Consider the following 22,168-nt stretch of genomic DNA (forward strand, 5'->3'; position numbering starts at 1 on the left):
CGCGATACCACCTCTCTCACGTACACCTCTGCTAACTTCTCCGCGGAAGAGCTTTCACTGATGGCCAGGAAGTGAGAACTCTTTGTCAACCTGTCCACAATCACCCAAATTGCATCGACACCCCTCGCAGTCCTTAGCAATTTGGTGATGAAATCCATAGTAATCTGTTCCCATTTCCACTCGGGAATCTCTAATGGCTGCAGCTTACCATGTGGACGCTGGTGCTCGGCCTTCACCCTGCGACAGGTCAAGCATCTCTCTACAAACCATGCGACATCCCTCTTCATACATGGCCACCAATATTCCTTTTTCATATCCAAATACATCTTAGTGGCCCCGGGATGGATCGAGAATTTCGATCAATGAGCCTCTTCCATCAAAATGGTATGCGTCCCGCCCATGAACGGTACCCATATCCGACCCTGAAATGTCATAAGCCCCCGGCTATCAGTAACGAATTCCGACACCAGCCCAACAACTCGCTCTCTCTTCTGGCTTTCTGGCCTCACAGCCTCAGCCTGGGCCCCACGGATAGCATCCAACACCGGGGTCATCACTGTCAATCTCAAACAAACATCCCACAATGGGGCGCCCTCCGCCCTTCGACTCAGTGCATCAGCTACAACATTAGCCTTACCCGAGTGGTACAGGATCTCACAATCATAATCCTTGACCACGTTCAACCACCTCCTCTGGCGCATATTCAGGTTGGTCTGATCCATCAAATACTTCAAGCTCTTGTGGTCCGTGTATACCGTACACCGAACCCCATACAGATAATGTCACCAGATCTTGAGTGTGAACACTACCGCTCCCAGTTCCAAATCATGAGTGGGATATCTCGACTCATGAGGCTTAAGCTGCCTCGATGCATACACTATCACATACCCCCTCTGCATAAGCACCGCTCCCAATCCGAATATCGATATGCATCACAATATACCACAAAATCCTCCATCCCTTCCGGAAGAGCTAATACTGGAGCCTCGCATAATTTCTGGCGAAGTGTCTCGAATGAGGTTTGTTGCTCCGGACCGCAAGAAAACGTTGCACCCTTGCGGGTCAACATGGTGAGTGGCACAGTGATCTTGGAGAAATCCTTAATAAATCTCCGATAATAGCCGGCCAATCCCAGAAAGCTCCTGATCTCGGTGGGTGATCTCGGCACCTCCCACCTCATGGCTGCCTCAATCTTGGCCGGATCGACCAATATCCCATTTTGGTTAACGAGATGCCCCAAAAATTGAACTTCTCGCAGCCAAAACTCACATTTGGAGAACTTGGCATAAAGCCTCTCCGGTCTCAAAACTCCGAGGATCTCCCTCAAATGCTCCTCATGCTGCTCTCTGGATCTCGAATACACCAATATGTTGTCGATGAACACGATCACTGAGCGATCCTACATCGGTCTGCACACTCTGTTCATGAGATCCATAAATGCCACCGGTGTGTTGGTGAGTCCGAAAGGCATCACCATGAACTCTTAATGCCCATAACGAGTCCGGAATGCTGTCTTCTGGACGTCCTCCTCTCGCACCCTCACCTGATGATACCCAGACCTCAAATCGATCTTGGAGAACCAAGATGCTCCCTGCAACTGATCGAACAAATCGTCGATCCTCGGCAACGGGTAACGGTTCTTGACTGTTAGCTTGTTCAACTCCCGGTAATCAATGCACATCTGGTGTGAACCATCCTTCTTCTTGACAAAAAGAATAGGCACTCCCCATGGCGAACTGCTCGGCTGAATAAACCTCTTCCCCAGCAGCTCCTGGAGCTGCTAGGATAACTCCTGCATCTCGGGAGGCGCAAGGCGATAAGGCGCCTTGGCGATAGGCGCGGCTCCCGGAACCAATTCAATACCGAACTCCACTTGCCTCTCCGGAGGCACTCCCGGCAACTCCTCTGGAAACACATCCGGAAACTCACGCACTATCGGGACCTCATCAACTGACCTCGGTCTCTCTGAATCAACCCTCGCATCCATCACATATGCCACAAATCCCCTACAGCCCTGCTGTAGACTCTATCTCGCTCTGGCGGCCGAGCAAAATGCTGAACCCATACGTGTACCCTCGCCGTACACCGTAAGAACTCCCCCATTAGGGTCTCGAATCGTCACCAATTGACGCTCGCAGTCTATCAAAGCTCCATATCGGCTCAACCAATCCATACCCACTATAACACACACGTCCCCCATCGCGATCGGAACCAGATCTATCGGAAACTCCACACCGAAGATCTCAAGAACACATCCTCGAATCACATCTGAAGCATACACTACTCGTTCATCAGCTATAGAAACTCGCAGAGGTCGATCCAATGCCTCTCGACGGATACTAATGTGCTGACTAAATGCTAAGGAAACAAACGACCGACTCGCACCCGAGTCAAATAATACCAAAGCAGGCACAAAACTCACAAGAAAAGTACCTACGCATATCATCATATAAGCATAAAAACTCAACTTAAATAAAATATGAATAAAGAATACATACCAGCCACAACATCGGGCGTCGCGCGGACCTCCTCCTCAATCAAATGAAATGCTCTCCCACGAGCCTTCACCGGCCGAACCTCGGTAGCCCTAGCAGCAGGCGCAGATCCCTGCGCTGACCCCTAAAGAAGCTGTGGGCACTTGGCCTTCCGATGGCCAATCTGGTTGCAATAAAAGCAAACCGAAAATCCCTTGGGGCAATCCCTCGCGATATGCCCCTCCTTCCCACACTTGTAGCATACCCCAGCCCTGCACGACCCCTTGTGACTCTTACCGCACTTCCTACAAGTGCGGCCCTTTGTGCCCCCAGATCTCGAATCTGCGAGTCTAGCCCGCTTGGCTGCCGGCTGAGACTGAGTCGGTCGCCGATCTGCCCTCTGTGACTCAGCCTCCTCCCTGGCCTGAGTCTCCAACTTAATCTCCCTCTTCCGGGCATTTGCTTGGAGCTCAGCAAATGTCCGGTAAGTTGAGTTCGCCACGAACTCCCGAATGTCTCTCCTCAGCACACTCAGATAACGGCTCATACAAGCCTGCTCAGATGACACCTGCTCGGGGCAAAACATCGCCCTCTCATGAAACTTCCTGGTGATCACTGCCACAGAATCGGTACCCTGCTTGAGGGTCAAGAACTCCTGAATCAACCGTTCCCTCTCCACCGGGGGAGCATACTCCTCTCTGAACATAGCGGTGAACCTCTCCCAGGTCACCTCTGAAATCTCAGCCAAAGTGAAGTTCGCTGTCACGAACTTCCACCAATCCTTCGCTCCCAGGCGGAGCTGGTTCAGGGCGAACTGAACCCTCAAGTGCTCTGGACAAGAACATGTATAGAAACATCCCTCTATGTCAGAGATCCATCTCATAGCGGAAATCGGGTCCTGCGTCCCGTCGAACTCTGGTGGCTTCGTGTTGTTGAACTCCCGGAACAACAACGAGTCACCTCCCTGAGGCCTGGCAGCAACAACAGCAGCAGTAGCTGTAGCTGCAGCAGCCTCAGTCAGTGTGGCATACCGCTCATCAAAAGTCTCAGTCAATGTGGTCTTGATGTCCCCAAACATCTCAGGAATCTCAGCCCGGATGGCAGCAGCCACCTCCTCGTGAATCAATCGACGGATCTCCTCGTCACTGACACCACTGCTCTCAGGTGTGTGTCAAGTCCCAACCATGATGCCTCTGAAATACAAAAAAAATTATCAGAGACTCGATCGAGCATACACATGCCCGATGATGCAACCCTACTTGTCCTCCATTGTCCAAAAGATTCTTACTTGGAATGCCCACTGATCCGGTGTCTTCAGTAGTACGGGCCCAATACTACTGACCACACCGCATCAGCATTCACTCCAAGTCCTCCTCCTTGGATCTTGGATTACAAGTACTCCATTCTCATGAGCTCCTAACTGCTATCTACTTGTTCTCAAAGCATCTCAGCAGCAGAAATCTCCTAAGCTAAGGCATCACAAATCAGGCCACTCTAGTCCAAATATGTATACCTAGCATACTCTAGCATGCATAATGTATCATAACATATCTCATAACACATAATGTAAGGGTACTTTTGGGGGATTCACCGTTCGGGCGCTGGCTGATCGTACACACGGCTCTGCTTTGTTTGTCTCAAAACTCTTTTTACTCTTTTCAAAAATTTTACTTCATTATCAAAATTTTCCTCAAATCCTCAGTTTGAGTTCAGATACGCCCGAAGATTCATCCGAATCCCTCAAACCAAGGCTCTGATACCAACTTGTAAGAACGTAAATTTTGAAAACAATTTTTCATTTTTAAAACATACATTTACTCATAAAATATTGTCAAAACATAGTGTATCAGATGTTATTATCACAAATCATCTCCCCAGAATCTCAAACGTAAACTCCATAAGTGTGTGTACGAATCATGCTGGCGCCTTCCCACGCTCATCACTGGTACCTAAAACACATAACACAACAACTGTAAGCATAAATGCTTAGTGAGTTCCCCAAAATACCGCATACAACACATACGCCACTCGAGGCTATAATACGACCCTCTGGTCGATGTGTCTCAGCGGGACCCTCTAGTGTCGTAGCTCGTTGGACCCTCTGGTCCGGTCATAGCTCGTTGGGCCCTCCGGCCCGGTCTGTATCGTTGGACCCTTCGGTCTGGTCTATAACATCATACAACATACATATAACACATAGCACATAATCTCATACATAACACATAAGACCCTCTGGTCTACACAATATACCACTCTAGGTAACGTATAGTGAGAAGACTCACTTCGGTGTCTCGGTAAGTGTTGACTCGGTAGAAATGTGATCTAGCCTCCGCCTAATCACATAAAGTAAATACTCTCATAAATACAATTGTACTCAACCCTAAAAGTCAACAAGGTCAAAGGTCAAACTTTGACCCTCCTTGTCGAGTGCACTAGGGTGGCTCGGCGAGTCTACACGTGTCCACTGACTCTCTTAGTTCCTCTCTTGGCACGTCGAGTACTCCCCTGACTCGACGAGTTCCACCTGGCATGAATCGCGGGGCTACCCCGACTCAACTCGCCGAGTCTCAAGAACAACTCGGCGAGTTTCGCCTTGAACTCCAGTCCCCCTGACTCTCCCTGACTCACCGAGTTATTCCCCAACTCGGCAGGTCCACTCACTGAGTGGTTTACGGGAAACCTTCATACTACTCGCCGAGTCTGTTCTTTGAACTCAGCGAGTTCATGCCATGCACAACCTCCATACAACTCCTGAGGTCATATCTGTTCCATATATTCATAGATCTGGCCTCCCCAAGAATGATAATCACGTAAAGTTCGGACCTTGACACTCATATAACATCTAAATGGTCCAAAATGATGATTTAGCCCCAAAAATGACATCCCAAGCTCATGGCTCCCAAAATGACTCATAAAGCTCCAAGGGTTAAGGTCTCTGGACCTCTTTGGGTCCAGATCCAGAACATAGACTCGAGAAGGGACCAAATGCTCCACTTATTCATCCTCTAAAAGGGCTAGAAAACCCTAACACTAAGAATCAACATCAAAACTGAAGAAGGTCTGATCAAAATACCTCAATATGATCTCTAAGAACTCAGAATCGCCACAATCGCTCCTCCTTCAGCCTCCTCTTGCCTTGGTCACCTTCTTCTTGCAAAAACACCCACAAAAGGATCAAGAATGGCCTCTCCTTCCTCACAAACGCTCTAGATCTCTTAAGGTTTCTCTCTGGGGGTTGGTGGCCGCAAATGACGGCCCTAAGGGCCTTTAAATAGGTCTGAAACCCTGGAAATTAGGGTTTCATTAAACATCATGGACTCGCCGAGTCCACTCATGAACTCGCCGAGTCCAGTTGTGAACTCGCATCCGAATTCGCGACCATACTCGGCGAGTTTAGACGCCAACTCGCCGAGTCTCCTCATAATTCCCAAAAATAAAAGAACAAACTAAGATACCTGGGAATCCGGATGTTACACAAGTTACCTCGGACGACTAAGGGATTCGACGCGATATGGATTATCGTGGACCGTCTGACCAAGAGCGCTCACTTTCTAGCCATTCTAAAGAGTTCTTCGACTGAGAAATTGGTTGATTTGTATGTACACGAGATTGTTACTCGACATGATATTCCAATCTCCATTTTATCTGATCGAGATGTTATGTTTATATCTTGTTTTTGGCGGAAGTTCCACAAGGAAGTGGGTACGAGATTGCACTTTAGCACCGGTTATCATCCGCAGACCGACGGTCAGAGTGAGCGAACCATTCAGACACTGGAGGACATGTTGAGAGGTTGTGTCATAGATTTTAGTGGATGTCGGGAATCCTAGTTTCCCTTAGCTAAGTTTTCTTACAATAATAGCTAACATTCCAGTATTGGTGCACCACCTTTTGAGCTTCTCTATGGTAGGAAGTGTCGTACCCCAGTATGTTGGGGAGAGGTTAGTCACAGGGTCATGGCAAGGACCGAGGTAGTCCTTCAGTCCTTTAGACAACAAAGCTTATTCAGTAGATTAGGCAGAGATTGCAGACCGCTCAGAGTCGAAAAAATAGTTATGCTGATAGGCGCCGGTCTGAGTTTGAGTTCTAGGTCGGGGACATGGTCTTACTGAAGGTATCAACCTGGAAGGGTGTAATACACTTCTAGAAGAGGGGCAGGTTGGGGCCCTAATATATTGGGCCATTTCGGGTGATAGCGAAGGTTGGCAAGGTAGCGTACACATTGAATTTGCCTGAGGAGCTTAGCCATATCCACAACACCTTCTATGTGTCTCAGCTTCGAAAGTGTATGGATGTTGAGTCCGTAATGGTTCCTTTAGGGGATATTCAGGTGGATGAGCGTCTGAATTACATTGAGAGACTAATGGCGATCCTCGACAGGAAGACGAAGACCTTACAAAACAAGGCGGTGGGTTTAGTGAAGGTGTAGTGGCTGCACCGAAAGGGTTAATAATAGACTTCGGACCCTGAGGAGGAGATAAAGGAGCATTATCCCGAGTTATTTGTGGCAGCGGACTTCAAGGACGAAGTCTGATTCTAGTGGGGGAGAATTGTAACAGTCGGGTCGTGGAGGTGCTTATTTATTGAATTATAGCTTTTGGATGAGGGTCACGACATGAGACATGGTGGTCACGTCGTGAGTGACCATTAACCAGTTGACCCGTGTTTTTGAGCCTCACGACGTGTCACTTTGAATGCTCATGACGCAAGAATAAGCTGATGACCAAACCCCTAATATTTCGGGTATTTAATGGAATGAGAGAGCTATGGTTGCCCATCCTTAGCCTCCCTCACTATCTTGCCTCCTGGAAATCGTAATCTCGACCCACTTGAAGTCCTTAACCATTTTTGTGATCATTCATGCATTCTTTGGTGGCTTTGGACTCATTGAAGGGGAAAAAGACCTTTGTGAAGCAACCACTTGGCATTCCAACTTCTACCTTACATTCTTCTTAAGCTTTTGGACCATTGTAAGTCATAAAGCTCTGAGCTTTTTATCTCTTGTATTCTAGATCTAAGTTTTAAGCTCCTTTTTGCATGATTGTGATAGATTGCATGCATGGGATCCATAAAGTTGGCAACTTTATGGACCATTGAGTCATTCTCTGTGATATAATCTTTAGATATGAGTTTTGGTATAGTTTGAGACTCCAAGCATGAGTATAGATCTAATTTTTCCCTCTTTTGACCTAGTGAGCGTTTGAGTCATGCATTGGAAATGCATGACTAAAAATCTATGATTTTTATCATCCTTTGGGTGAGGGAAGACCCTTTGGAAAGCCCAAATTATGGTTGTAATGAATAAGAGCTTAATGCTCAAAGCTAGTCAGTGCAACCTTGCCATCATGACTGTTTTGTCCGGATTAGGTCACGACGTGACTCAGGAAGAAGTCACGACGTAACAATGATTAAATCAAATTGATGGACTAAGTTGACCCGCTGAGTTGTGACTGGGTCGAGTTGATGCTCACGGCGTGACTACAAGCTAGTCATGTCGTGAGGATCAGTTGTTGGAGTTTGGACCATTGACTTGAGGCCGTTTTGAAACATTTAGGCCTTAGGGTTCTCTAGATGGGATGGACCATTAGTGGGCCTACTTTGGGCTTGGTCCATTATTGGGCCTCATGATTATGGTCTTAACCTTAGAAAGTAACTAGGATTGTTATTGATTGTGTTCAGCATGAGGAACCGTTGTGCAGCAGACTAGGGTGTAAGATTTGCTATCTTCTGATTGAGGTGAGTTTTATTCACTATACTTGTGGATCGAAGGCAGCAATGCAAGCCCACTAGATTATGTATCCTAGTATATAGGATGTTGTTATGTGGTAGTGATTTGTAGATCTGTCTGTTTGTATTTTGACTGGTTATATGATCATCTATTGATGGATATATGTTACTTGTTATGTATATGTCGACATGTTATATTGGGGTTGAGACTACTACTTTGTACTGACAGTAAATAGACAGGGCAATCCAACCGTAAGGTTGTGGGCCAGGAGTATAAGAGGTTTCAGACTCGTTATGTATTGGGCAATCCAACCGAAAGGTTGTGGGCCAGGGGTAATCCAACTGGGAGGTTGTGGACCTGATACCTATTGCTTATATGTTATGTGTGTTGCTACTTTGGGGGAACTCGTAATCTTTGGCTTATATTTTTTTTTAGTTTATTGTTTTAGGTACTTCAGATGATCGTAACAAGGCGAAGGCGTGACTGTGCACATCCTTTAGTTTATGTATTTGAATTTTAGGATACTATGATTACTGAAATACACTTTTAAAACAATGGTTTTGTAAACATTTATGGTTTTGGATTATTTTCGAAAAGTTAAAATTTGTTGAGATTTTTCGGATGTTACATTAGAGAATAATGAAACATTGGATCTAGTTCCAATACCAAAGGGAGAAAAACCAATAGGATGCAAATGGATCTTTAAGAAGAAGAAAGGGATACCAAGAGTTAAACCATCTAGGTTCAAAGCAATCTTGGTGGCAAAAGGGTTTTCCCATAAAGAAGAAATTGATTATCACGAGGTGTACTCACCGGTTGTGAAGCACAAGACAATTCAGGTTCTTTTGGCCATGGTAAGTGCATTTGATCTGGAGCTTAAAAAGCTTGATGTGAAAACTGAATTTCTTCATGGGAACTTAGAAGAGAAGATTTATATGTCCCGGCCAGAAGGGTTCCTTGATTCTAAGAAGGATCATGTATGTTTGTTGAAGAAATCTCTGTATGGTTTGAAGCAGTCTCCAAGTAAATGGTACACAAGATTTGATTCATTCATGATCTCACATGGCTACACTCGGAACCAGTTTGAGAATTGTGTCTACTCAAAGTAATTTTCACGAGATTCCAACATATATTTGTTGCTATATGTTGATGATATGCTCATAGTAGCCAAGGACATGGCTGGAATAAATAACTTGAAAGCAACCATGAAGATTGAGTTTGAGATGAAGGATTTGGGAGCAGCAAAGAAGATATTGGGGATGGAGATTAAAATGGATAGAAGAGCGGGATAGTTCTGTATTTCACAACAAAAGTACATAGAGAAAGTGTTGCAGTCTTTCAACTGTAATCAGTCCAAACCAATTGGAACTATTTTGGCAGCTCACTTTAAACTTGTTCCAGATACTATTCCCACAACTAATGAAGAAAGGAAGTACATGAGTAGGGTTCCTTACTCTAGTGTTGTTGAAAGTCTTATGTATGCAATGTTCTGTACCAAATATGACTTGGCTCATTCAGTTAATGTGGTAAGAAGGTTTATGAGTGATCTAGGGAAGGCTCATTGGGAAGATGTCAAGTGGATCATGTGATACTTAAAGGGAACGACAGATGTTTGCTTGGTGTATGGAGCTAATATGAAGACTAACTTGGTTGGATATGATAATTCTGATCATGGAAGTGATTTATTAAATCGTAGGTCATGGACATGTTATATTTTCACTTTGCTCAGATGTGCCATCAGTTGGAAGTCAACATTAAAAGATAATGTTGCTTTGCCTACAACTAAATCTAAGTACATGTCTATGGTGGAAGGAATAAAAGAGGAGATATGGTTACATGGGCTTATTCAGAGTCTTGGTCTAAAGGTAGAGAAACTGGCATTGTATTGTGACTGCCAGAGCACGTTGCATCTTGCAAAGAATCCTATGTATCATAAGAATACGAAGCATATTGATGTTAGATTGAATTTCATTCGTGACATTCTAGAAATAGATAGGTTCTCAATTCTGAAGATTGATACCAAGTTGAATCCAACATACCTGTTAACAAAGACGTTGTCCACGGAGAAGTTCAAGCTTTTCTTGGACTTGGTTGATGTTTGTAGGAAGTAAGCCCGTTCGGGGCTTGATGGCAGGAATGGAGAGGAATTTCTTGTTCAAGGTGGAGTTTAGAGGATGTTTAAGTCATGGTGGATATTGTTAAGTATGACTTGAGCATTTGGAGCATTCTTATGGAGTAATTGGATTCGATTGAGCACTTAGAACTCAATGGAGCACTTCGGGTTCATGGAGCATGTGAAGAAGGAATGAATCTTCTGAGAAAGGAATGGATCATCAGAAAAAGGAATGGATCTTCCAAAAGGTGGTTTGGAGAAATATGGAGTAACATGGTCCAACATGTTGAGCTAAGGTGATGTTTCAGCCAAGGAGATGTTGTACCACACTTATGAGAAGTTGTGCCAAGAGGAGGATGTTGCACCATCTTGGTACATGATGTACCATCTCGATTCCTTTGTTGTGCCATGTTGATCCACGTATGCTTAGAAAAATGATCATGCTCAAGAAATACACCATGTTGTGCCACCATAATGGATGTTGGACCATTAGTGTTCATGATGCGCCACTTGTGCATCATGTTGCTCCACTATTGTAACGTCCCAAAAATTAAGGCCAAAAAATTTTTTCAATTTTTAAAATGATAAAAACTATCTCTCAAAACATGTTCATATAACAATAATAGAATCAAGTATGATCAAAACATCTAATTTACATCAAAGTAAAGTAAAATGCGGAACAACGTGGTATGTGCAATGCGATCATCCCGAGATTTTCCCCTTGGATCCAGAAGTACCTGAAACATAAACTGAAAACCGTAAGCACGACGCTTAGTGAGTTCCTCAAAATACCACATAGCATACATATCAAACATATAATGGGCCCCACCCGGCATCGACCCCCGCTCGAAACAGATCTCTTAGTAATATGAGATGGGCCCCACCACATCACATTCATAAGGCCCCGCCTGGCATCTGGCCCTACGGGGTATATATACAAACACATAAACACATGCAAGAATCACAAAGATAAATAGCATACAATATAGTCATCAGGCCTCACCTTGTATCAGCCCCCACCCGGTATACATATAAACACATAACACATGTAAGAGTCACGCAGACAACTGGCATCCTAATCATAACAAACCATGGGTCGGACTGTTGATCCGGAAAAATCCCAACGCTGACACCACAAAATAATATCCAATCAATAATTGGGTTACAACCCAAAACTAGAATCCTAGTCTGATTATCCAACACTCTGGGTAAAAGACCATTTTACCCCCTCCTAATGTAACGCCCGAAATTACAACCCAAAATTTTCGATTAAAGTTTTTACTATTTATTTAAATCACAAATGCAATATCTTAAAACATTTATTAAGAGTAACATTAAAAGTTATCAAGTACACAAGTCCCCCATTGATGCAATGCAATCGTCAGCACAAAGCTTAGTGAGTTCCCTAAAATACCACATACAACACATCATAAATAGACAGCTATAGGTTATCAACAACCCTGGAGACTATCAGCAGTCCCAGTGGCAAATAGCATGCTCGGTGGGTTATCAATAACCCTGGAGACTATCATGACGAGTTTTATATATAGCAAACAATCCTATGTGTGCTTGCAACCCTAATCGAAGGATCTATGTTTTCTCTATTAGACATAAAAGCATTAAACACAAATCTAGAACCCTAAGAGGCATGTATAATTTTTGAAATCAACATAAACTAGGGTTTAAATACATACCTTGATTTATTATGTAGTAATAACAATAATCCTTGTAGATCTTGAACTCTTGAGAGCAAGTGCCTCAAATGTGACACATCTAATGGCTTACAAGCACTCTATGCAAGAGGATGAGAGGAGAGAGGATGAGAAGGAACATGAATTCGTCTCTATTAGGGTTTGATGGCATAGGGGACAAAATGCTAAGGGGTGAGGCTCTTTATATAGCTCTTGGTTGCTTAGTCCCAAAGCTAGGGTTTGCTGGAGAAAACCCTAATTTCCAGCTTAGGCCCCAAGCAGCCCATGGACTCCTTATCAAAGAGCCTTGGACAAAAACTTATAGGGCTTCCCTATAATTTCCGTCCACTCCTTTCCAAGGGGTTCAATAGCCCAGTTTCACAACTATCAATAAATTGCAAAATAGCCCTTGCATATTCAATCGGTTCCTTTAATCCCAAAATTAATTCCAAAACTGAAAATCATAAGCATGACTCCTTTCCTTAGAAAACAAAGTATCTGAAACCAAAACTGAAAATCGTAAGCACGAAGCTTAGTGATTTCCCCCATCATACTACATACTATACCAAACACATACTGTTAGACAATTCTAGGGTGCCCAACCTACCCTACCAGGCAATTCTAGGGTGCCCGACCTACCCATGTCAGGCAATTCTAGGGTGCTCGACCTACCTTGTCAGGCCATTCTACGGTGCCCGACCTGTTGGGTTTTGAGCATTCTAACACTCCTAAGTGTACATGCAACCCTAAATACCTTGGATCTATGTTTTCTCTATTATACATGCAAATAAGAACTTCCAAGGTATTATCCTAATCTAGCATACAAAACAATAATGTAACAAGATAGAATACATACCTCTTGATGTAGAAAGTCTTCATGAAGCTTGAGTGCTTAGTGCCCCAAGTGTGACACCTCAAATGGAATCACAATCATCAAAACACTTAGAATGACTTGAGAGAATTCTACACTCACCAAAATCGGCTAGCCCTTTCTTGAATACTACTAGTGGCCGATTTTTCCTCAATAATAAGATGCTTATATAGTTACACAATTAGGGTAAACTCTTAATTGTCATGGCTTTCCATTTCCTTGGATCCATGGGTACAAATACACCATGGAGCATCCATGGACCATCCTATGGGTTTTAGCCCAACTTGATTATCCATGGAGCATTAGCCCACTATACAAGTATGGATGATTTACACAATCAACCCATATATTTAATTAGTCTTCTTTTGATCACTTAATTAATCCTAGATTAATTCTTGATCAATACTAATTAAATAATCTTATTATTCTTATTATTAATATACTAGAACTTATAATATATTAATAACCATAAGTGTCTTATTTCTCTCATTCAAGTGCATGATGGTATGCAACCCAAATGGACCATGCCGGGTCGGGTCAAGTCTTACCAAATATAGTTATGGACTTAGACATTAATCCAACAGTCTCCCACTTGGATAAGTCTAAAACTATTATTGCGTATGACTTCAGGAACCAACCGGCAATCGTAGCTCTCAAAAGCTTCTGTCGAACTCTGACCTTGTAGATGAACTCTGACCTTTGTCAGTGACTTGTCCATTAGATAAGGGATCATATATTCCTCCATTCTAGATATCATATGGACTGAGACATGGATTATAATCATTCTCTCTGTCCATTTGTTGTTTCCCGATTTCCGATTTATGACAACTGACTAATTGAACAAATCAAATCAGTCCTGGCCCGGCCGAGCACTTCCATTTGTCATCATCAAATCATCGAGGGGCCCACAGATATCGCTTTTATCCCGAAGGTAAAAGGAACGGATAAACTTCGACTCATATGGCTTGTTCTACTACTTGTTGAATCATACACAAAGGCACGTTTTATAGCACCGAGTTACCAAATGCGTTTTCGTGCTATCAATGTACTATCAACTCATTGTAACAACTCATATCTCTAGGTTTGAAGAATATAAGATATTATCGTCTCATGATCACTCGTGATAAAATCCATGAAGTGATTCCAATGAGCGCGGGTTGAATCCAATACTCAGAACTTATGAGCACTCATGATTGTTGTAGCCTTGTCCAACACCTTAGACCTCTACAACCCATCATGACAGTCTTAATTCATATCTACTTCCAACATATGACCGACTGTGGATAGTCTGAATAACTTAGTCATTCCGAAAGAATAACCCAGTTTATTCGGGAAGTCAAAACATGCAAAGTGAAACACAATAATAATTGAATCCAATATGGTATCAACTCTTTGAACATAAATAAACACCTTTTATTTATCACCATATGATTACACATTATTCATTGTATACTGTTTCAGCTATCAACTTTAATCTTGAATTTAAAACAATAGTTGTCCCATGCTCCAAGCATGTACACTATGTTTTCTAAACACTAGTCATGCCACACACTAAGTATGCATACTATGTTTGTCTATGATCTTTACTTTGTGAACTAGATCAATTGAACATAACTTCAATGATTCTCTTTTCACACCCCCAAATCCTTACTGCAAATGCAAGAATTCCAAATTCATGCCATTTACTGAAATCTGTTAGATTCTAAACTTATATGCATTGATCCTCTTGTAATGATTATGTACAAAGTCAGAAAGACTTGACAACAATCATTACAGAGTATTCCAAAGGAGATCAGCTCCTTGGAAACATCCTTCTTGCATTAAGTTTCCTAATCTTAAACAGATTGAAAATTCTAACTTTGAAACATTTCCAGATTCCATTTTGACTATCACTTCTGAACAAGAGTTGCCTCCTTACAGATTATGTCAACATGGTCCTTCCAGAATTATCACTATACTTCCAACTGTCCTTGAGCAACCAATCTTTGGTAAACCTTAGATTGTCCTCGACAATTGTTTAATCCTTTTAGTCATATCCAGTTCTAAACCTTTTCCCTTCTTAATGCCCCAGGCATTTGGAAAATTTTAGAACGGATGATTATAGCACATGTAATCGATCCTATATCCGAAGCATATGGGACACGATTCATGATGTCTCACATAAAGACTAAACCAATCTTTTGCTATAACATTTCCATTTCAATTTGCCAAGTTCTCATAATTCAGATTATGAAAAGGGATGCCGTAATCATAATCGAATTTTAGAACGCAAATAATGGACTCATATACAGAATTTCCTTATGTTGAGCCATTCCAACATGAAATTCATATATATCCTTGACTAAATGATTAAAACCTCAGATCTAAACCTTATAGATTTGATATGAAGTATAATTTCCTCTCCCTTAATTATAGCAAAACAACTTTTTCCCAATTGAAATTTTTTGTTTTCTATAATTAACATTGCTAACTTGCAATACTTATCATAATTATCATGCTCCCACTAACATGATGATTATTAGCATAACACTTATGCTCCCACTAGCTTTGACATGTACTCAGAAATCAGCTGACTTTCTTACCAAAGTTCAGATTTCTGATACTAGATTGTTTTGATAAGTCTTTATCAAAATCATACACCTTCCCTTAGATAGCACACTTGTGTATCTAAACAATTATGAAGAGGGATGCCGTAATCATAATGTTTAGACCTTTTTGCCACTTCTCACAAGTCCAAATTAGTGTGCCGGTTAACCACACGCGCTCCACTAACGACTTTGAGAATGCAAATATCACAATTGCTATCTAGCTAAAATCTACTTAGTGAAAGTGTTTCCTCACCATCATTTTCATGAATCAGAGAGAAACCTTATGACACTTAGATTTAATGGCGTATGTGTTCTTATCCATGTGAATTGTCAAAATCATAGTGACAAGACAAGGATAATGACAAATCCAAACTCATATGGATTGAACTCAATCTTAACTTCTTGCCACCTGGCAGCTCAAGGGCCTGCCATTGCTTCCAAGTTGTTATGCAACAAACTGAGAACTCTAAGAACTCATATGCAAAGCCAACTTTAACTGGAATGGGCACAGATATGTCAACACAATAGATTATAAACCTCAAATTGTGTGCTAGAGAAGAACTTTAGGTTTTATTCTTGATTAGTTCTTGAGACTTTCAAGACCTTTAAGACTCCCGCTGTCCTCTTGACCTATAAGACTCCCTTGTCAAACATCCAAGAGATAGTGCGGATTCTATTCAAGAAAAACACTTCACACAATTGGCCTAAGTTGGTCTTTGTTTTATCCAAAACATCACAACTTACCAATTTCAAATGTACAAGAGTAGAAAAACTTTTACTCTTACATTTGACAAGTGTTTTAACCTTCTTTTGAGACATGTCACTCAAATTACAATCTTGGAGTATGACTCTAAGACTTGTATTGGAACGAAGTATGACTCATCTTCTTGATTTAACCACTTCAACAATTCAAGATCCCTCTTCTTAGTCATAAGAATGCACTAAGATTTCCTTAGAGAACTAATTGTGCTATGGTTTCTTAATCATTAGGATGATCACAAAAACTGATACTAAAGTACTCTCCCATCTTTTCAGATTTGAGAAACTTTTATCCTTCTGCCTTATTTGATTCTTCTTATCGATCTTTAGTGGTGGACTTAATCAGTGCACAAGAATGTGTACTCGATCCCTAAGTCCTTTACTTGACTCACACATCCATGTGAACAAGTAATTAGTCTTAATTTTCCAAAACTTGAAAGTTCTCATTCATCATGCTATACAACTTGCATGATTCCAAGTTCCGGTCCAATTGAAACTTGGGTGATGAGAATCTTTCCTTATTTGGTAAATTTAGACATTACCACAAATGAAAGAATCAATTTCATACTTCCACTCTTGCTACTAATGGAATCTTATAAGCAACAAAAATTTCCACAGATGCCATTGTAAGGATATTTTAAAATAAATAAAATCAAAAATTTCCTTTTATTTTAAAACTTTGCGGAAAAACTATCCTTACAATCCATATGAAAACTTGTTGTTATCTATTCCTAAGCAATATCTCATAACTCCTAAGAAGTAGCTCAAGAATCCGATTTTTCAAACTATGCGATAGAAATCCATCTATGCGATCAGATTCAGCATATTCTTCCTTTAAGTTTCTTCACTTTCCTTTGATTCTTAAACCATCACCATGCGACCCGGTCACATCATGTATCAAGAATCTCAGAATAGAAACTTAACAGAGTTAGATAGTGGATTTTGCCTGAAGTAGAGTCAAACTTATTGACTTTAACATCCTTAGGTAAATTTGGCAGCTTCGCAACCAATGCCCTTTCTTTGGCAATACAAACATATGGACCCTTTGATAATGGTACACAGGACTATCACAGACTTAGCTTTTCTCTTTACCATTTGGTCAACCGAGTTGACTATAGCCGATCCCTTTCCATTGGGAAGAGAATGCTTTACTGGATATCCAATGTCATCATTGTCAATGTCCATAAAGTTTTAGGAAGTTGATCTTAACAAATAGATAAGATCATTAAGGGTCTTGTCATAGTCTTTTTCATAGGTGTTCCAAAAGAACTCACTATGTGACTTAGAAAGTAGTTGAACCACCAACTTTCTCAAGACTTTGACACCCAACTCTCCCGGCTTGTCAATATGTGACTACATCTCCAAGATGTGACCACACCTAGACCTTGCCTTGCCTAATAGGGCCTGAGTAACCTTAAACTTTTCAAGAACTTGTGGGTTAGGGAGAATAATTTGAAGAGGTGAAGAAGTATGATATCCATGGGACATCATCTTCATTAGGAAACCTTGTTTCAAGAGATTTGGGAAGATCATAGGTGTCTAAACCAGACATCTTTTGGGAGATATTCAAGATAGTTGATTTAAAGTCCTTAATATGACACCCAATATGAAATATTAAGGCTAGGACCCAACAAACTATTTTATAACTTAGAAGAGGTATGCCGTAATCCAAGCTATAAAATATTTGAAGGTAGGTGAATGACGATTCACCAATTTCCACCAAGATAAACGAAATGTATTATTAGGTTTTAATTGGTTTTGAAACTCCTAGATCTTTGAGATTCATTGAACTTTTCAAAGGCATGTTTCAATCTCGAGTGTGCCCTTCAGGTTTTGTGACTGGGATGCCGAGGATCACAAAACAAGGTGTGAAGTAACCATGCAAATCACTTGGTACCCTTAATAAATTACCCCTCAATCGATGTGCCGGTTAACCACACACGCTCCATCGATACTATGATAAATATTAAGTCACCCTTTACCTACCTTGTTAAGTCCAAGTTAGTGTGCCGGTTATTAAGAGTTTAGTTACTTAGTATTATCATTAATACTTTTAATGAAGGGAGAATTCTAGTCCTGTCAAACCCGTTCGGCTAACGACCCTCCACCAGTCAAGCAAGCGGTGGGTGAGAGTGGACACCCATTAAGTTGCCATTTTATAGGCAACAACCTTATACCCACCTTATAGACCGGCTTCGTGAATGAGGCGTACTAGCGGTAAGACTGACTTTACTCTTATACATATATATATTATTAACTTATAATATTATAAAGTATAAGGGTTGAATTTTAACTTTTAAAATTCTAAGGGCTAACTTGGAATTAAAGTATTCATAAGTGAAAACTTTACAAATTCCAAAACTTGAGGGCAAGTTTTGAAACTATTCAAAACTAATTAATTCCATAACTTATGTGTTTAAAGTAGTTTTAATCCAAAAACTCTTCAAGTTCCATAACTTGAGGACAAGTTATGGAAGACTTTAAACTAATAAAAGAATTAACTTTTCTTTATTTTATAACTTATGGAATTAATTAAGGTTACACTTTTTTTTATCTTACTTTATTTTATTAAATGAAGAGACTCTTGGTCCTCCATAACTTGAGGACAAGTTATGGAGTCATAAAACCATTTAATTAGAACTAGACTCTTCATTTTTGTAACCTTTGCCAACTTTTATGAGTTTTAAGATTCATAAATGTGACTTATAAGTTACATAAACACATTTTATGAACTTCTTTTAGATTAATTTGGATTAAAACCAACTATCACATAATTTTATTCATTAATCTAAATTCACTCATAAAATAAGGTAACACAAAAAAAACTTTTGGTGATCCATAACTTATTCTTAAGTTATGGAATCCTTTAAAACATTAACACCAAATTTTGTAACTCCAAAAAAAAACTTTGAATCAATTTTTTTTTTTAAAACCTTTTCATATCCATAACTTATGGAGGTTTCAAAAAAAATAAAACTCTTTAGATCAAACTTTTAAAACTAATAAAATAATCATATTATTTTATCTTTTATTAAATTTGACCTAATTCAACTCATAAAGCAAATTATTCAAATTTTACAAATAATTAGTTTTTCACAAGAACAAGTAATTATCTTAAAATTTGACAAACTTCATGTTTTTTTTTTCTTTTTTTTTCAACTTTGAAAATAAAATATTTGCATCAATATAACAGAAAACAACCCGTGGCTCTGATACCACTGTTGGGTTTTGAGCATTCTAACACTCCTAAGTGTACATGCAACCCTAAATACCTTGGATCTATGTTTTCTCTATTATACATGCAAATAAGAACTTCCAAGGTATTATCCTAATCTAGCATACAAAACAATAATGTAACAAGATAGAATACATACCTCTTGATGTAGAAAGTCTTCATGAAGCTTGAGTGCTTAGTGCCCCAAGTGTGACACCTCAAATGGAATCACAATCATCAAAACACTTAGAATGACTTGAGAGAATTCTACACTCACCAAAATCGGCTAGCCCTTTCTTGAATACTACTAGTGGCCGATTTTTCCTCAATAATAAGATGCTTATATAGTTACACAATTAGGGTAAACTCTTAATTGTCATGGCTTTCCATTTCCTTGGATCCATGGGTACAAATACACCATGGAGCATCCATGGACCATCCTATGGGTTTTAGCCCAACTTGATTATCCATGGAGCATTAGCCCACTATACAAGTATGGATGATTTACACAATCAACCCATATATTTAATTAGTCTTCTTTTGATCACTTAATTAATCCTAGATTAATTCTTGATCAATACTAATTAAATAATCTTATTATTCTTATTATTAATATACTAGAACTTATAATATATTAATAACCATAAGTGTCTTATTTCTCTCATTCAAGTGCATGATGGTATGCAACCCAAATGGACCATGCCGGGTCGGGTCAAGTCTTACCAAATATAGTTATGGACTTAGACATTAATCCAACACGACCTACCCATGTCAAGCATTTATAGGGTGCTCGACCCACCCTGTCAGGCCATTCTGGGGTGCCTGACCTATCCTCCGGTTTATCTCAACCGGCTACGAGGACTATTTCACCCTTACCACTACCACATACCAACATAACAAAAACATATTGTCAGGCATATCTGGGGAGCCCAACCTACCCTTCGGTCCTAACGACCGTAACACTGGAACTACTCCCCTCCTACTATCACTTGACAGATAGCAACATACCAGCCAATAATCACAAAGACAATCATCTCAACTATAATCAATTACTACTGGACCGACATTGGTGCCTTCGACCCACTTCTATTGGAAAGTAACTCACCTGAAATATTGAATTGCATAATAAACCATTGAAGTGGCTAAGATGAGTTTCCAGCTCTATGGTCACCTATAAACATATTAATAAAATTTTGTTTAGCTTACATTTCAAGTATTAGTTATTAATATTCCTTAATATTCTTTTTATTCACTTCTACTATTAAATCGACAACGATCACTTCTAAAATCATTCTTGCTAAAATGTTATACTTAAAATGTGATCTTCTATATACAATATCATCTCATCAAATAAGTTACAATTAAATTCCTTCTTTATTTATAAATAGCTACCGTATGCCAAAGTCCACAAAACTATGTGAGTTGATTAATTTAATTACCAACTCATTTATCATAATAGTAATTTAACAATAAATTATGATTAGCTAAAGACAATGCGCAAATCAGCCCATATTAGAAGTTGATTTGCATAAACTTGTTTTTAGTTGGAGCTAATAGACTTAAACCCAATTACTTAAGTCCATAAGAAAATAAACGGTCCAATACATATAATTTTAACCTAATGTGACAAACTCAAAATTGCGTATACCTTCTTCCTGTAAGACACGCTATGAGACCTCCCACACCAGACAATCGATCGACGACGTCTTGCCCTATGGCGAAGCTTTCGTTTCCAGCGATGCCCTTTTCTCTGTCGATGCCAACTAGCCCCAACAATCACCCAAAACTTCAAACACAGTTTAAGTTGGACATGATTTTCATAGCTACCCCTTTTCTTTTCTCCGCTGCTTCATCTCTCTAATCCTTGTCGTGATACTGGAGACTGCAATCGATAGCTCTGCCTTACATCTTGTTCATCGGAAAGTATACTTGGACAGGACAGCTCTGCTTCCAGGAATAGCCAAAGAAACGATCAGCAGTCCCATCGAAATGAATTGAACAATAAGTTTCTCATCGGAGCTTGTAATTCACTGTCGGCTTAACTCCACATATCAAAATCCCTCCTAGATGTCTTCTGGTGAAATCCCAACGGGTCCATCAGCGAGAGCCGGTGCTTCTTCATTTCTCTCTCTTCCTTTACTCTTATTTCTAGATCCAAGAATCAGGATCACAAGAGGATAACCTTCGATGATTGAAAGAACTCAACTTATATCTCCTTGTCCAATTGTTACCTTTCTCGAATTTTCTCCGACTCTCATTCCAGATGCACACAAAACACACTCACACCCACACTACTATTTAAATTGAGGGTGATTCTTTGTATTTAGAACGATCAAGTGCAGCAACAAAAATGAGAGAACAACTCCCTCCCTCACGCTATGTCGCTAACAGGGGACAAAAACGTCCAATTTAGCAGATAGGCACAAACAGTCCCTATGGTTTGGTCACTTGAAAAGATATAACCACACAGCCTTAAATTCAATTCAATATAAGTTTCAAAAAAAGACTATAAGACCCTCCTAACTCCATTCATCAAGGTTATCATAAATATGTCATTATTATTATTACTCATGGTTGCAGAAATCGCTAAGCGGCCGCTAATCGATGGACTAACGATTAGGGATTAATCGGTTAGGCGGGGATTAATCGGGGACCATTAATTCTTAATAAAATTATTAAAAAAATTATAAATCTAACTTCAATTTTCCAAAAAAAGTGATTAATCGGCGA

General features: G+C 40.4%; 1 long non-coding RNA gene across 2 annotated transcripts; it reads right to left on the minus strand.

The window, feature by feature from the left end:
• Positions 1-10,875: 10,875 nt before the first annotated feature.
• Positions 10,876-21,832, minus strand: LOC145071299 (uncharacterized). Of its 2 annotated transcripts, XR_013690369.1 has the most exons (4): positions 21,087-21,831; positions 20,544-20,609; positions 11,145-11,236; positions 10,876-11,052 (listed from the first exon to the last, which is right to left on the minus strand). It is a non-coding gene; the product is annotated as an uncharacterized LOC145071299 (long non-coding RNA). The 2 variants fall into 2 exon arrangements; XR_013690367.1 differs by lacking the exons at positions 10,876-11,052; positions 11,145-11,236 and adding an exon at positions 11,247-12,706 and having other exon boundaries at positions 20,201-20,609; positions 21,087-21,832.
• Positions 21,833-22,168: the final 336 nt, after the last annotated feature.

This window comes from Lactuca serriola, chromosome 8 (assembly GCF_051521515.1).
Source record: "Lactuca serriola cultivar US96UC23 chromosome 8, Lser_US96UC23_V15, whole genome shotgun sequence".
NCBI lineage: Eukaryota > Viridiplantae > Streptophyta > Magnoliopsida > Asterales > Asteraceae > Lactuca > Lactuca serriola.